This window comes from Heterocephalus glaber, unplaced genomic scaffold (genome assembly GCF_053883595.1).
Source record: "Heterocephalus glaber isolate CG9 unplaced genomic scaffold, H.glaber_assembly_v1.0 deba00001610, whole genome shotgun sequence".
Classification (NCBI taxonomy): domain Eukaryota; kingdom Metazoa; phylum Chordata; class Mammalia; order Rodentia; family Bathyergidae; genus Heterocephalus; species Heterocephalus glaber.
The window spans coordinates 25,490,463-25,508,801 of NW_028258381.1; the positions used below are offsets into that span (position 1 = coordinate 25,490,463).

At 43.4% G+C, this 18,339-nt stretch overlaps 1 protein-coding gene and 1 pseudogene across 1 annotated transcript in view; one reads left to right on the forward strand and one right to left on the reverse strand.

The window, feature by feature from the left end:
* LOC101723665 (pre-mRNA-splicing factor SLU7 pseudogene) overlaps positions 1–17,570 on the forward strand; it is a 49,181-nt pseudogene extending 31,611 nt beyond the window's left edge.
* The window catches only part of Hecw1 (HECT, C2 and WW domain containing E3 ubiquitin protein ligase 1), a 401,408-nt gene that overhangs the window by 277,448 nt on the left and 105,621 nt on the right, over positions 1–18,339 (reverse strand).

Genomic DNA, 18,339 nt, shown 5'->3' on the forward strand with positions numbered 1-18,339 from the left:
TCAGGGTGTGAGAAGGTGGCCTCACCCTCCCGCCACCTACCCTGCACCAAGACACTCACCGATCAGCACTGGGATCCCTCTCCCTGCTGCAGGGTTAGTGCAAGGATTTGCTGAATATACAGGTGGATCTGCTTAGTAAACTTGCAGGGCGCTATACAAATGTGAGTTTTTGTTCATTTTTTTTGAAAGGCCTCCTTTAAGTATTGGCTGAGGGAATATGAGCAGAGCAGCACAAGGGCCCCGTGAGTGTGGATTCCTGCTCAGACCCTTGGGCCGCCTCTGAGTCCTCATCCCTCACTTACCAACAGGGAAGCTGTGGAGACTGCAGCCAGGGTGGCCCAGCTGCCTCATATACACATGGGCGAGAATCACACCTACCTCTCCAGTGAGGGCTCGTGGGGGAAATCATGCACAGCAAGTGAACTGTGTTTCTTGTAAACCAGGGCCATAAGTAAAACGGAGACCCAGGAAGGAGACTTGGCAGGGAGTCTGGGGGGAGATGGTGGAAAGCATTTTCCAGGGAAAGTCACCCAAAAAAGAGGCAACAGGTCCATTCTGCCAACCCTGCAGCCTCCTGGTGACCTGATTTTGAGTGAGGAGGAGATTTTGGTGCTCTTGTCTCAAGGTGAATTTCCACATGTCCACATTAGCTGTAAGGCACTGGAGCTCTCGGCTGTCAATTTGGAAGGATCATTACAGATTTTGTTTCCAGATACAAATTCATTTAGGACAACAGTATGTTCACATCACACAAGGACTTGACATGCAAAGAACATCATCTCAAAATGCAGCACAGTTGAATTCTGGGGGATCGAGGGGAGATGCAGGAAGTGGGTGATGGATCTCAATGTCTGGGGTGCACTGGAGGTAATTCCGGGCAGGGTGGCTGGAGCGGGCTCTGGGCCGAGACACATTCCATCATGAGTGGAGAGGGTTTATAATGGAATGGCATGGATGGTTTCTTATAATCAGAAAAGCACACTGACCTTCACACTACACAGGTGCAGCAGCATAATGGCCCACCACGCGCACACGCATCAGTTCCTGGGAAGAGTCCAACGAGGTTAACTCAGGGAGCATCCGGGCAAAGGAAATCAGTGACATTATCTGCACAGAGATCCCTGTTACCCACCCCCACCCTGCTCCCACATCTCGCTTGGGCAAAAAACCACACAAACGTCCTACTCATTCTGATAAAACGGATAAAAGGTAGCAAGCAATTATCATTCTCTCTCACCAATCATTTGATTTGGTTTTTACATTGTACCTTAAGGAGTAAGATCATGAGCCTAGAAAAACAATGTCTTTTTCCTTTTCACTAAGCAAGGATTTGCTGCTGGGGGCAGGGTCTGTGGAGGAAGGGAAGTTGGGTTCCCCCATTTCTCCATACATAAAAGTATGGTTGGCGGTATTTCACTTGTAAGATCCCTCACCATAAGACACTGAATCTACTCCAGCTGAATGTTATAAATATGCTATAAATATGCTGACTTCAGATCAAAGCCTTGACTGCCTCCTGCATGTGTTCAGATATGAAAGACACAGGGGGAGTCCCATCCCTTTCCATGAATTGTCCAGTGGAGCCTTTGTCACCCCAAAGTCACTGGTCACCCATTGGCACTTACCAACCATGCAAAAAATGAACATAAGGAATTTGAACAGAATAGGAAAACTGCTAACAATATCTATCAGGGTCCCTCAATCTGTAGATCAAGTTGGCTCATGAATCTGTATTTTGATTTTATAACCTCATCTTCTTCCACCAAAGTCAGAGTTGCCATGAAAGTAATCAATATGGCCTTATTTTAGACAAAAAGCAGTGTGTGATGTCAGCATTCCCAAACTCAGGGAAACCTGAAGCTTTGCTGACAAATGAGTTCGTGTAAGAAATGAACAGCAAGCTTGCGTTCTAGGCACACGGATTATGTTTTCAACCCCTGGTCTGGGCGGACTTGAGTAGGGGAGAGAGAAGTCAGCAGCCCTGTGCTAACCTTTGCCCAGCACCACACCGGGCACTACTGGATTTCCAGGTAGTGATGGACACCATGCAACATTCCTTCCTCCAGCCCCCTGCCCCATGACCACTGACTTCCTGGTAGCTTCTTTGGTGACCCCAGGTCTGCTTCATTTGCAGCCTTCTCTTGCTTAACTTCTCCAGCTTGGCAGCCCTCAGAGCCTCAAATATTCATTCACACATGGGCCCAAATCTCTGCCCTTGGTTTCCATGGCCCTCCCAACACTGGCATCTCCTCAATGTCTATGCCAGTTCAGAGCACTCATTTGCAGTTCAAATCCAACCCACATCTTGTGACCACCCAAACAACTGTCTTGCCATGGCTTTGTCAAAGTCTTGAACCAATTCAAAACATTTATGACAATTTCTTTCAAATAAAAATATGTAAGGTTTGTCCTTATTCGTGTTATTCATGAGATCTGGCACTGTGAGACTTCTGGCTCTTCCCCAAAGTCAAAGTGACCGTGAAAGGTCAACATTTTCAGTTGATTCAGGACATCAAGGCAAACACAGCAGTGCTACTAAAGACACTCAAGAAAGAGGATTCCAGAACTGCTTCAGAAATGGAAAGAAGAGTGGGATAAGTGTGTTTGAAGTGAGGGGCAGTATTTTGAGGGGGATTCATGGCAATGTGTCTTTATTGTAAGACATCTTTAAAAAACTATAAACATGTACTGTATTTTTCAATCACACCTCTTATGTATGGAAACCTGATGGTGTAAATTCCCTGCTTTAGTGGTTTCTCGCTTCCTTGAAGCTCAAGTCTCAAATACTAGCTTGAGATGCATCTCCCACAAACATGCAAGCTGGATCTGGTTCTGGCCTTCCTGCTCGCTCCATCCTTGCTAGGACTCTTACAGTGTTCAGGGGCTCTTGTTTCTCCCTCCACTTGCCATCTGCTTTCCTCAGCCTTTCTTCTGCCCTGATCTTCATCCCCAGCCTCCTCTGGGTCCCTTTACTCCAGGCAAGAGAACCTGGAAGAGCACCCTGCAGTTACTCTGATAGTTAAAAACTTTCTCTAAGTATGCAGCATCTGTCTTGCAAAGTAGACTTAAGAGTTCTCTGGGACTGGGCTGGCATCTCAGTACTTAGCAGGAGCCTTGGTCCAGTAGTCTCACTATGTCCACGAGAGGTTGGTGAATGTATGAACGGCCAGGGCTGGCTCTGGCCTTGAGGAATCCATTGTCTAGATATTAGAAGATAGAAAAGAAAACTTTGGTTGCATCTGTCCTGAGCCAAATGTTGGTCCAATTAATCAAACCACATGCATGTTAGGTAAGTACAAAAGAATAAGAAGACCATTCAAATCAAATGTTATCTAGTTAGCATTTATCACTGGGAATATTAATGTATTTCACTGTATGGTTTACTGTAAGGTTTTTTTTTTGTTTTGTGCAGTACTGGGTATTGAACCTAGGGTCTTTGTACCGAGCTATACCCTCAGCCCTGTTTTTCTTTTTCACACAGGGTCTCACTAAGGCGTTCATTTGCCCAGGCTAGGGCTTGACCTTTTGATCCTCCTAGCTCAGCCTCCCACAGTGCTGTAATTACAGGCATGCATCACTATGATCAGATTGTAAATTTTTTTATAGTATAGTATATTAATTATTTAACTGCAAAATGTGACTCTGCAAAAGAGGAGAAGAATGAGAGCAGAAGTGGAGATTTTCTAAGGAAAGTGAACGAGGAACCGGCTCTAGACCCTGAAATTTCACACCACCTGATCAAGAAGAATTCAGAAGGGACCCTCTGGGCCTGAGCCCAGTAAGGAATCAGACAGGGACCAAGTGATCTGTTAGCGAAAGTTGCCAGGAAGAACGTGTTTCCACTCCCTGCCTTCGCTGACTCTGGCTTTCCAGTTCTGCACTGCTTTGCATTTCTACCCTGGAAGCCAGCCCAACTGCAGGGAAGGAATGCGAAGATTTGGGAACCTCAAGAGATGATGAGCAACCTTGTTACGGATCAACAAAGTTTCACTGTGTAAATCACCTGAGACACTTTGCAGTGATTTATCTGCAACTGTATCCAGCTCCTCTCCTGAGAGCCAGTGCTGTGACCCTTGGGGACATACTCTTACAGCCCTGCACAGAGCTGCAGGAATGTCAAGGGAGGGCATTCTGGAGGCCCTGGGCATGGTGACAGGAGAGCAGGGGCAGCCTTTAAGACTCAGCCCTTCACAAGGCCGTACCCCCTGCCTCAGCCCCCAGCCTCCTGCATCCTCTCTAGCACCCATGAGTTAATACAGGACAGGGGCTGTCGTTCCTGGTGGGTGCTGGAAGGTGGCAGCACCACCTCCATGGCCGGATGCTCTGGTACCCCTGCTAGGTCACCTGGGCAGAGGTGTGATTTTTTTTTTCCAGAATTGAGGATTGAACCCAGGACTTTCACCCTGAGCTACATGTCCAGCCCTTTCTTTTTTATTTTGAGATAAGGTCATCTCATTAAATCATTGCGCTCCAACTTTGCCATTCTCCTGCCTCAGCCTCCCGAGAGTGGAATTAGAGGTATGCACCACCAAATCCGGCTGTGATTTTTAAAAATAAAATAAATCAGATATTACTTCTGGGCTAATACTGATGTGCCCCTACCCAAATGAACAAATGTTAGAAACCAAATAACAAAAGACAACATTCAGCCCTCAGACCACCCAGTGCTTATCATGTACTATAATTGCATTTTTGCTGTTTAGCATCCTTCTTTTTCCTTCCAGTCTATCGTCTGATAAGTGGAGGATTTTTTTTTTTTTTTCTTTTTTTGGTACCGGGGATGGAACTCGGGTCCTTGCGCTTGCACAGCAGGCGGTGAAACCACTGAGCTAAATCCTTGGCCCAAGTGGAGGATTTTTAACAAGAGATTAAGATCGTGGTAGGGAGTATATAAACTAGCAATGTAAAAGACACACTTTAGAAAACTTCTCCATAATTATAGAAGCAACATACATTTGCTATTAAAAAAAGCCAAGTCTTACAGACAATGAATGACAACCTAAGAAGTCACATGCCATCCCATGCCTGAATAAAGCCAGAGCTTCCAGTTTGGAATAAGATTTCCTTTGCTAAGAGGTGGCCTGAAAGATGCCCAGACAAGGTGTGGCCTTCTAGGAGGGACAAGTCCCTCTGGGTCCCACTGGTCGGAGGTAAGCATCACAGAAAAAAGCCCCTTAAAGGCTTTGAAAATCATTTCCGCTCCCTTTAAGTAGGTGTACTTGATGTCCCCAGAGAACAGTCAGCCAGCCCAAGCACCTCTCACAAAAGAGCAATTATTTTAAGTTGTCCTAAGTGTGGATCACTGCCCTTTAGGATCTGCTTTAGAGTTCCAGCAAGAGACACCAAGTTGCAGAGACAGCTAAAGATGTACAATTTCTGTTTGGGGACCCCAACCCTACGAGGAGATTTATTACCTCACTTTCTAAGATATAGAGAGACCCTAGGCCAGTGATAAAGATGTGCTGACATCCTGGCCATCCAGGAACACAAAAGGAGGAAGGACCCTGTGAGTACCCTGCAGGTGTCTAATCCCAGACACGTGACCTACTCAGAAGGACAAACTAAGGTCAGATGCATATATTGTGAATGGAATTAAAAATTCTTCATAAGGACGAGGCATTTTTATTTGGTTATTTAACAAAATTATTTTTGTTCTGCAATGCGAAGAACTTTTTCCACTTGCAAGTTGTTTCGCTGGGTCTGCACCCTTTACCGGTGTCACAGCAAGTGTGATCTGCTGACAGCCAGCACGGAGAGGAGGTTTTGAAAAGCAACAGTTTGGTTCCCATTGGAAGTCCTGTCCTCAACTTTAGTGACAGGGAATCCATCATCATTACTTAGGGTCAGACTGGTTTGGTTTTGTCCCGATCTATTTTCTTTCAGCCCCTTTTCCTGATGCTGTTATATTTTCAGAAGATGGAAAAGTGACTATCACAGTACCTGATGGTGCTACTGTCACTGAGTTCATTTTTTCAGAGGTGATCTCTTCACGATCCAAGAAAAACAGCCTCCTTCTGTATCAATAAAGACCTATGACACCCCTTAAATTCTCAGTTTCCTTCACTCTTATAGATCATCTTGACTAAATTTAACAAAAAAACATGACTTTCATAAGCAAGCCAGGATTTACTTGAGAAGCATGCACTTAGAGGCATAGCCAGTGGGATACTCCTTTTTTAAAAATATTTATTTTATTCATATATTTTAAATTTTCATTTATTCATGTATTTTCCATTCCCCAGCAGTCCCATGGCTAAACATTGCTGCACCTAGGGAAATCAGGTTGGCTTGACTTTACACTTCCAAGTTCCCTAAGCTTCTCATTTGATATTTTTCTCCCCCACCAGATGGACCCATCCTGGCTCTAAGAAAGACTGATTCTGAGATGACCGGTTTGTTCTTAAAGGGAGAGTTCCAGCTCTGCAACCTGACAGTATCTAGCAGCTGTGGGGGCAGCCTGTCCTCCCCAGCACCGTATTCCTCAGATCCAGCTCTAAGCAGCAGAGGGACCAAGTCAGATAAGGAGAGGGCCGAGCCCAAGCGTGAGCACACAGCCTAGCCAGGCAGTCCGGCTATGAGCCGTGGCTTCTCCACGCCGCTTCCCTCCCTCCTGAGGCTGTGATTCATCACCATGCAGCTAGAGTCTGTTTACTTTGCCCCCCAACTCTTGTGTTACCCCAGAAGTACATCTGTGATAGGGAAGCACTCATTCTAGAGCTCCATACTCGAATAACTAATTCCTCAACAAAGCTGTCTTCTAAGAATAATAGCTGATCCCCGGGTGTTTTCATTAAAAACAGATTTCAGCGACAGATGATCAAAACATTTCCCTTGCACAATAAGCAATATGATGAGGCAGAAAGATGCAAAACATACAGCTTAACTCTGCCCTCGGCAACATGGGGCTTGCTTCTACTGGGTTCGGTATCTCATTTAAGCTTGCCATCATGGGCATGGTAACAAATAGGTCCTAGTCAGTGATTGTTTTATGATCCAAGAAGCAAAAAAAAGCGAAACATTAAAATATAACAGACTAGGGAACTGCATTGCTGCCACTACTTTCAAAATATGTCACCAATTATAAAGCATGATCAAAATATATGAATATTTAAATTTTAAAAATGTGAATACAGTAAAAGACACGTTGCCATGTATACCCTTCAAAATCAACCCCCTCATTTTGAACACACTTATCCCATGGTTCATGCCCCTTTTTGAAGCAGTTCTGGAAGTCCTATTTTGTGAGCTCTTTTACAAGGTGTGATCCAAAATATGGTGAATGCTGCTGCTGCGTGGTGGCATCCGATAGAAAGAGAGGCTTACAAAAGCGTGACAGTGAGTCCTCAGCCACCTCATTCAATGGATCTGGCACCTTGTGACTTCTGGATCTTTCCCAAAGTCAAAATGACCACGACAAGGAAGCATCTTGAATCCATTCAGGACATCAAGGCAGCCAAGACAGCACAATAGAAGACACACGTGAAAAGACTTCCAGAACTGCTTCAGAAAGTGGCAAGCATGATGGGATCAGTGTGTTTGAAGAATAAGAAGCATTATGAGGGGGATTCATGGTAATGTGTCTGTTACTGTAATAAGTTTTTTTTCAAAAAATTAAACATTAACTATATTTTTCAATCACGCTTCATATCTTTGGGGAGTTTGCTTATTGCCTTAGGGAGGCAGAGATGTATTATTTAGTTAGGCCAGGCTCAGAATCACCCAATATTTAGTGACAAAGTCCCACACAGCTGGCATGGGTTTAGGCAGTGGAAATACAGTGGTGAAACCAATATCTAGCACTTATTTCCTAGTTGCCAGGCATGGTTCTAAATGCTTTGCATATATTAACTCATTTAATCCCACAACCATCTTGAAGGCAGCTGCTCTTACTGCCTACATCTTACAGATGGAGAAATTGAGGCAGTGGAAGACTCTCCAGGTCACGCAATGTCACACAAATAAATAGTAGGGAACAGAGGTAGAGTTTGTAGCCATGCTAGGGCTCTAGAACCCAAGCCCACAATCCTTGCTTGGTACCTGCTGGCTGGTATGGTCCATACCCTAAAAGCCAACATTCCACTGGGGGACATGCAGTGAACAGATAAATGAAATTCACAATGGGATGTTAGGATTCTAAATTTAAGAGCTGCAAGGGGCTCTGGGCAGCTCCTGCTCGGTGATTTAAATTTTCTGTGGCCAGAAATACCTTTAAAATGCTATAGCAACATACCAGATCCTAGAAAAACCCAGCTTCCCACACTGCTCCCTTCCTTCTTTCCTCCCTCCTTCTTTTCTTTTTCTTTCCTTCAGCCTCCACTTTACATGATAGTCTGATCTTTCTGAAATGCTTACTTCAAATGGTTTTCTTATAAATTTTATCTTTCCCATCAAGAATTTTCCAAATGCTTATTAAGTCATAATTTAATATTTTAGAATATATTAAATTTTTTATAATCTCATGTCTAATTCAAGACTAGCAATCCCTTCTGTTGGTATTTTTATGCCAACACACAAACTTTTAATGTTTGTATGCAGGTATAGAGTTGGACTAGACACGAACGTATTTACTTGGTCTTTACAAATTATACCACCTTGAGGGGTACAGATTCCACAATTTTGGAAATAACTTCTAGCTGTGCTTGCATTTTTCTCTCTAGAACTTGGAGATCTGGGGTAGTGTGTGCCAGGGGGACTCTCGTGACAATGTGGAACAGAGGGTATGGTCATCACAAGGGGCGGAGCCAGGAGGACAGGCAGCCGCCACAGGGACAGCAGTGCTGGCAGGGCCCCCCCAACGAGCCCCTGCCCTAAGCTGCAGCTAGCTGTGTTCCAGAGCATAAAACCCTCCGTGCATTGTCAGTGCTGCCAAACGGAACCCACGAATGGCTCAAGGAAAGGTTTGCACATGAAGCATGCCAAGTACACAATTCGTTCTCTACTTAAATCCCTATTTTGACTTCCTAAATTAATATTCCTCATTTTCAAGTGGGTCCCACGAAGTCCTTACTGTTTTGGAGCCCATGTTCTCTCTAATTGTCTGTCTATGTAGCCCAGGCCAGCCTTTAACTTGGGATCCTCCTGTGTCTGCCTCCCCAGTGCTGGTAAGACAGGCATGCGTCACCCAGTTTTCCTTTCTCTTTCATAAGAATTCACGATGTTTTCTGACATTATCATGGGTTTGGGCCAAAGGAACTTTTTTTCAGTACCAGGGATTGAACCCAGGGCCTTCACACTGAGCTACATCCCTAGTCCTTTCTAGTTATTATTGTGAGACAGGGCCTTACCAAGTTTCTGAATTGCCCAGGCTGGTTGATCTTGTGCCCCTCCTTCCTCAGCCTCCCAGAATGCTGGGATTACAGGTTAGGGCCCCCAGTCCAGCGCCCCCACCCCCACCGCCCCAGCTAAGGATGTTTTCCTTATTCTGCACTTTTAAAAAATAGCACTACCTTATTTCCTTCTTGTGTCTTTCAGAATCTTTTTATCAGGCTCCATTCACCCCAGGTCTGGGGTAGGGTAGGGAGGAGGAGTCCAGTCTGAGGACCTCCAGCCCTGGGAGCCACACCCCTCCAACTGAAGCTGCTCATGCAGGCAGAGAGGGTGCTGAGCAGAATTCAACAAGTCTGAGGTGGGCTCTTCCTATAAGGTCCTGGGGCAGAGCGCTGCCCTGCTTCACTGGCTGCAGGTGATGACTCTCCCAACCAGACCAGTCCAGGTCTTCCCACTGCACCTATGCTACAGCCAGGCCTCAAAGGGACAGTGGCTTTCCCTGGTTTAACATGATTCCATTTCTATATCCCAGAATTCAGGGAGGCTGAGGCAAGAGGATCTTAAATTTAAGGCCAGTCTGGGCCCAAATGGTCATAAAGTGACTTTAAACTTAGGTGCATGTGTTTCCTTTGAAGACCTCAGGTGAAGAAGGCATTTCCTTCACTCACACATGCAACACAGGTTTGTTGGAGGCCAACCACGGCCAGATGCTGCAGAGAGTGCCATGTGTAGTGTACAACACAGACCACCAGCCCTCATTGATGGAACTCATGTTTGAGAGATGGGAACAATAATAAACACAATAAATAAGCAAAATGAGCTTGCTAAGAGAGCAGGTGATTATAACAAGAAGCAACAAGTGAGAAAAGAAATGTTAGGATGTAGGTAGGAGATGAAATTTTCCTGGGGAAAGAAAGTATCAAAGATAAGAAGACTTTGAGCAAAGACCTGCAAGAAGAAAAGGAAGGGCCCACGCACGTCCAGGGAAAGTATATCTCAGGTAAGGGAAGCGCAAGTACAAAGGTCCTGTGGTAGGAGAGCCCGGGGCTTCCTGAGAAAGGGCAGAGACTCCAGAAATGGAGAGGAGACCAACAGAAAGTACAGTGGGAGCTGAAACCAGGGGCCAAGTCCTGTGAGGCTTCCCGCTCACTGGAAGGACACTGGTGTGCAGGTGTTGAGAGGTAGGAGGTGGGGAGCCCCTGGGGAGCCCCAAACAGCCATGTACAGTCGTGTGGCTGGTTCTGGTTCAAGAAAACTGAAGGTAAGGCAAAGGAGGGAGCTGGGAGACCTTGCAGGAATCCAGACCAGGCATGAAGGTGGTCTTAGGGGAGAAAATTTGGTCAGAAATGAAGACAGAAGAGAGCTGCTTCCAGCAGCGCTGTATTGCAAACAGTCTTCGAAGGCCCTGGCTGTCCTGCTTATTTAGCGATCCCTTCGACCAAGACAGCTCCTGCCGACCGAGAAGGGGTTCTCGCTGCTCTAGATCTGCTCATCTGACTGCTGAGGTGATGCTTATTTCTGACTGATATGAAGCAGCTTATCTTCCCCATGCCAGGAAATACAGTCTGCTCCTGTGTCCCTCTCTCTTCCCGCTTTTCGATTGTGAGTATTGCAGATACAATAATCCCATTGTATCTCTGTATCCACTTCCAGCTTTGTGTATTTTTGAGAGCCTCAACAAAAACAGGGAGAAAAGAGCAAACTCAAGGTTGCAGGCTGACTGGTGAAGGCCTGGAGTTATGAAGGGAAGACAAAATTTGCAAATAGGCAGAGGTCTCATCTATTTTCAGGGTCCCAGGCACACTGTTATTCTGGAAATCGGTTCTGGAGTCATATACAAGTATGATCAAAAGGTGTGGTGAACATTTAAAATAAACACAAATTATCACTGTAAAGTCACTGCCATGAACCCACTTCAAAGAACTCCTTTTGTACTTTAGACACGCTTATCTCATCACTCTTGCCACTTTCTGAAGCAGTTCTGGAAGTCCTCTTTCATGAGTGTCTCTCTGTGGCTGCCTCCATGTCCTGAATCAATTCAAAATGTTGAAGGCAATTTCTGGCAACAAAAATATCACGCTATGTCTTCATCCACCTTACTCACAGGATCTGGTACCATGCAACTTCTGGCTCTTCCCCAAACACAAAATAACCATGAAAGGTAAACATTTTGAATCAATTCAGGACATGGAGGCAGGCATGACAGGACAACTCAAGACCCTCATGAAAGGGGATGTCTAGAACTGCTTCCAAAAGAGGCAACTGTGACAGGCTAAGTGTGTTTGAAGCCAGGGAGCATATTTTGAGGTTGACGAACGGTAATATGTGTTTTACTGTAATAATTTTTTTATTTAAACATTCACTGTACTTTTGGTCACACCACATATCCTCATCCTTATTCCTAGATTCCAGAGCAGTATAATTTTGCATCATTTGGAAGTTTCCATAAAATTATGTTCATGGAAGTTATTTTGTGAGCATCCAGTAACATCTATCACTCCTACTCTGTCAACCCTGTGAGTAGATTATCACCACCATCTTTTTCAGTAACACAAGTTCCTGCTGGATAATATTTTGACTCTAGACACAAGAAAGAGTTTCTCAGACATTGAAAAACAAACAATAGCAGGTATTTTTTTAACTCACTGTGCACTACATATATGAAAATCTGTAGACTTGCAGTGACCCACATAGGTATGATTGTGTGGTCAACTCTTGTCTTTTCCACAATAGTGTCTAAAGAGTTACAGGACTAAATAAAGTATATTACTTAATAATAAAGTTATTGAGGGCATTGTAGGCAAGAAGACTTATAATATCCAAACTGTTTTTCTTTTTTTTTTTTGTAACTATTATTTTCACATTGAAAGTGTATGAAATCACAGATTTTCCAGATGTACAAGGAAGGGGCTTCTAGGAAATAATCTCAACAGGTGGAAAGAGGGAGAGAATTTTTTTATTTTGAACCCCAAAAACATGAGCTAAGAACTTGTGGGGAGGGGCACCCTGAAAACATAGATGTCTAAGACCACACAGTAAGCAGAATTTTTTAAAACCACAAGGGTCAGAGAGTGGTATTCCACAAATATCTCATGTTTTGAGGCCAGGTATTTCTGAGCTAAAGTGCTTCAGTTAATGGATGATGGATGGCTACCCTACACAGGGACTTCTGGAATGATGTAAAATCTCTTCTCCTCTGGAGATGAACATCAGCCCTGAGTGTTCTGCCTCTTCTCCCTGGAGAGGAGTATTTTACATGCCAGAGGGGAGGAAGCCAGATGTGCCAGCACCTGGCTGCTATGTAAACTCTAAGAGCCATCCTTTTAGGGTTCTCTCCGGTGGCAAAAACCTGTGCACACAAGGGGCACATCTGGCTCCTGTCACTTCACCCCACGGGGAATTGGGTGTGAGGAAATGATGGTAAGATTGCTATAGTAATTAATCTGTCCCCTGATCCTGAACCCTTGAGCGTTCTGTTAGAATAAAAACAGATATAGAAATAAAAGGCGAATTGCCTGGGACGGTAATGATGTTCCCAATCACACAGTGCACTGTGGCTGTCCCGCACCCTATCTTACACTTTAGGGGGTCACTCGTCCCTGTCATTAACATTTGACCTCTCATGCTGCCCATGGGGAGGGGAAATATCTGCTCTGTGCCTCATGGAGGCATTGTCCAGAGGCCATGCATTGTTTAATTAAATATGACGTCCACTTCTGCAAGAGAAGTTAAAAGAGGCACTCTGAGTTTTCACCATTTCTCTTTCTCCAGGTCCCTGTCCCATGAGAACCGCATGTCCTGGTTCTAGGCTGGATGTCAGAAAGACGGTGCGTGTGGCACAGCTGAGCCCAACCCTCAAAATGCAGGACAGCTGCGGTGACCCACAGCCTAAACGGGACAGGTGTGAGAGACAGACTTTTGGTGTGGAGGCCACCGATGTGTTGATGTTAGTTTCACAGCATAACTAGCCGATCAGACTAACACAGTTGTGCAGCCAGCCTCCATTTCTACCCTTCTTCTGAATTAATCCTCCTGCTCAGGGCAAGATGTCATATTGTTTCTGTCACTTTCTTTGTTGCTGAGACACAATGCCAAGCATCCGCAACCTAAAGGAAGAGAGGTTATTTTGGCTCAAGGTTTCAGCCCATGGTCCATGGGCTCCAAGGCAGAAATGGAATGGCAGAGCGGTCAGGAAGCAGAGAGAGAAGTGAAGAGCTGGGGACAGAGATCTACCCTTCCAGGTCACATCCCAGTGCCCCACCTCTCCTGACCGGACCCTACCTCCTAACTTCACGTTCAATGCTGAAGTCTTCAGTGGATTAATGCACTGATGAGTACAGCACCCCATAATCCCATCACCTTCCAAAAGCCCCACCTCTGAATACATGAGCCTCTGGGGTTCCAGATCTAAATCAGAACACACATCCTGATTCTTTTATGCCAACCTGAACTTGGTGTTTCCCTGGCTTACTCAGAAGAGAAGCCACCTATGTCACAAGCAGGAGAGCGTTCACAGCTCAAATCAGGGGTGTGCAAGGTAGCACCACGAGGCGTGTTTCTTCTCCCTGGTGTTCCACTCAAACTATCCCAATCAGCCAAGTCCTCTACTTTTTCCTTTATGTATATTCTGATCTTTCCCTTTCACTGAAATTCAAAAAAAATTTTTTTTTAATGAACATTTTCCCCTGGTTGCTGTCAGCTCTCAGACTGAATTCCTCCCAGAAGCTGTGATTCTGTGTGCCCTTTTTCAATGCTCCCCTCGGGCACTCGACCCCTGCTAGCAGCAAAGGAGAGGGAAGGAGTCTATACTGGGGTGCACTGCTATGTTGCTGGAGGGCCCAAACTAAATGTCGTCATCTTCGCTAGGTTTTTAATCTCCAAGTGTAGAAACCAGGGGAACATAAGTCTCTAGCACCCTCTGAGGCCTGCACCTCCTCTAATCTACTGTCTTGCATCCTTCACAGTCTCCTGAGCTGGCAAGTTAGTCCCTGTTAGGACACCAACAAGAATGATGTCAGTGTGTAGCAGACTTCAGCTTTGCATGTGCATTGAGGATGAGAGCTGCTTCAAGTCACAGCAGCTGGGGAGGGAGCAGGAGGAGGACCTGCCAAGGGAGGTTATCAAATTGTCCCCTTCTGCTGCTTATCATGACAAAATGGAGCCGGGAGGATGGTAGAGATTGTTCACGCGAAGGCAAAGTGCTTCAAGGGTCTCAATTTAATAGACTTAATGAAATAGGTCACGGCTTCATTTTCCTTAACTAGAATCCAATAGTCTGAGGGATTTTAGATGCAGAACAGCATGATTTTAATGGTGGTACAATGAGCGGAGTGTGATAACTCACCCTCGTGCAAAGCAATCAATGAAGCCACGTCATGGACAAGGAGCACAGGGAGGCTTTCAGATATACAAATATCCAGAGCAAAAAGAGTGAGATTCAAAGGGTGGCAGTGGGAGAGGCGATGATTCCAGCCACGTTAGTGGAGGCAGGGAGAGAAACCTGAGTTCAAGTCTTGCTGCCACTTTCTGTTTCTGAGGCCTTAAGTGAGTTATGTAGCTGCTTCGGATGCTACTTTCTGACTTGTAAATGAGGATTGTAATTGCCTGGTTGTTTTCTGTAGATTCAGGTAGGGAGATGTATAAAAGGCCTTAAGAACAACCCCAGACACATGGCAGCTCTGAGACAGAGAGTTCAGTAAGTACGTCAAGTTCAGGAGAGGAGGGGGTCATCTTGGAGGAGGCTGAAACTTTCCAGTTCTTTCTGCTTTATGTTTTTTAAAAATTCTGCATACTTTTAGACTTACAGAATATTTGTATGAATATGGTAACAGACTCCCTAACAGAAAAATTGCAAGAATACTGTAACGAACTCTCTAACACTATAATGAACTGACTCTCCAAATATATTTTGTGTTCTTTGCTCTCCTTGCTATCTCCTGTGTGTGAGAAAGGCATTGGATTTTATGTTTACCCATATTCCTATATATATATATATGCATAATTTCTTCTGAACCATTTGAGAGCAATCTGTAGACAGAATACTTTTTACTCCAAAACACTTGGTGTACATTTCCCCCAAATATCAAATTCTCTTATAAAATTATATAATTAGGAAATTAATATTGACAGCACTGTTACCTAATTTATAAACCTTATTTACATTTTGTCAACTTTTTTGCTTATGCCCTTTATGGAGACGGAAAACCCAAGATCCAGGATGATACAGTATTATTTGTAGTTCAATTTTCTTTCTTTGTATTCCATGACACTGCTGGTTTTTAAGAGTATCGGACAGTTACTTTGTATAACGTTCCTGTCATATATGGTGTTGGAGGACATGGTGGGGAGTTTTAATTTTAGGGAGGATTAGAAAACATTAAAGGGTGTTTTCTTTTTTCTTTGCCGTAAAAAATAAAGTACTGGGAATTGAACCCAGGACCTTTGCATGGAGCTACATCCCCCGCCCATTTTTTTGTTTGTTTGTTTGAATTTTGAAACAGTCTGGCTAACTTGCTAAGTTATCCAGGCTGGGCTCAATTCTCTTGCCTAGCTAACTAAAAAGTTAAGTTATTGCTATCTAATTGAATTCATTTTTTTTTTTGCCCTCCCAAAGTGTACCTCTTCTGGAGGAAGAGATATGTTAAAATTACTTTAATAACTACCTTTGCATTGGATGGTTTTGGAGTCGGGGTGGCTGAATTGGGAAGCCCCGTCATCCTGTCAGCAGCAGCTGTGGATACAGTTAATGCTGCACCCCTGTCAGGATCCAAAGAGATGAATTTGGAGGAACCAAAGAATATGACCAGAGAGGACTGGAGAAAGAAGAAGGAGTTAGAAGAACAGCAAAAATTGGGCAATGCCCCTGCAGAAGTTGATGAAGAAGTAAAAGACATCAATCCTCATATTCGTCAGTATATTTCTTCAGTGCCATGGTACATTGATCCATCAAAAAGACCTTCTTTAAAGCATCAGCGACCACAACCAGAAAAACAAAAGCAATTCAGCTTATCCGTAAATGGTACAAGAGAGATGTAAAAGAGAATTCCATAACTACTAAGTGCCACAAAGGAGCATGTGAGCATTGTGGGGCCAGGACACACAAAAAGAAGACTGCTTTGAGAGACCGAGGCAAGTTGGAGCCAAACTTACAGGCACTAATATAGCTCCAGATGAACACGTCCAGCCTCAGTTGATGTCTGACTATGATTGAAAGAGAGATCGGTGGAATGGCTATAATCTGGAAGAACACTTGAAAATCGTGGAAGAGTATGCCAAAGTTGATCTGGCAAAACGAACATTGAAAGCCCAGAAACTTCAAGAAGAATTAGCCTCAGGAAAATTAGTCGAACAAGCTAATTCTCCAAAACACCAGTGGGGAGAAGAGGAACCAAATTCTCAGATGGAAAAAGATCATAACAGTGAAGATGAGGATGAAGATAAATATGCAGATGACGTTGACATGCCTGGACAGAATTTTGACTCTAAGAGACAAATTACTGTCTGGAATCTCAGGATTTGAGAAGATATTGCAAAATACTTGAGAAATTTGGATCCAAATTCTGCCTATTATGATCCAAAAACTAGAGCAATGAGAGAGAATCCATATGCCAACGCAGGAAAGAATCCAGACGAAGTGAGTTATGCTAGAGATAACCTCATTAGATACACAAGAGATACTATTTCAATGGCTCAGACACAGTTGTTTGCTTGGGAAGCCTATGACAGAGGATCCGAAGTTCATCTACAGGCAGATCCTACAAAACTAGAGCTGTTGTATAAGTCCTTCAAAGTCAAAAAAGAAGATTTCAAAGAACAGCAGAAAGAAAGCATCCTGGAAAAGTATGGTGGTCAAGAACACTTGGATGCGCCTCCAGCTGAATTGCTCTTAGCCCAGACTGAAGACTGTGTGGAGTACTCAAGACTTGGCACAGTCATTAAAGGGCAGGAGCGGGCCATTGCCTGCTCCAAGTGCGAGGAAGATGTGAAGATCAACAATCACACACATATCTGGGGATTTAAAGAAGGCAAATGGGAATACAAATGCTGCCACTCATTTTTCAAATATTCCTATTGTACAGGTGAAGCTGGGAAGGAGGTCACTAATTCAGAGGAATGTACTACAAATGATATAAGTGGAGAAGAATCTATGAAAAAAACCTCAGACCTTCATGGAGATGCACCAGGAAAACATACAAGAGGAGGAAAAGAAAAAGAAAAAGAAAAAGAAAAAGAAGCACCAAAAGAGCAGCTCAGAGAGTGATGATGAAGAAAAGAAACAGGAAAAATTAAAATTATTTTATTAATTTCAACTAATATGAAAGTTTAATTAGTGGAAAAATTATGGATATTTTATGTATAACATTATAGATTATATATGAATTAATATGAAATGAGATAACTACCATTTTCAATTTTCTCATGAAAGAACATAGGGTGTCTATAGATTAAATTGTTATTTCTTAGTAAAGTTGTACAGTTTTATTTACATAATTTCTCCATTTAATGATTACAGTATGGCTATTTTACATTTTCATTGCCATTATGAATCAGATACTTTTAAAATGACTTTTTTAGTTTTATATTTGAATATGGTTAACTTTGTAAACTATCTTGTTCATTCAAATAATTAGCTACATATTTTACAGTTGAACAATCATTTATGAAATGATAATGGCCATTTGTTTTCAACTTTACAACATCTACCTTCATAGCTTTTGCTTCATATCTTATTTCATTAGCCAGGCTAGTAATGTTAAGATTAATGTTAAATAATCATTAAAAATGATGATAAATTTTATATTATTTCTACCACTGACAGGAAAGCATTTAAAATGAAGCAGGAGCATGGCTAATAAGCAGTGAAATAGTTAATAGTGAAATGTCAATAGTGAAAGAAGCGTTAATTTCCACGTCATATTATCCAAATGAATATGTTAGCTACTAAGCCATTTCGTTAAAAATAATGGCAGCCATATATCATCAAATATATAAAGTAAGAAATTTTCATGACATTGTGACAGCTATGTAAATGCAAGTCATAAAAATAAAGATCAATGTTTTCTGCTGCTGGAG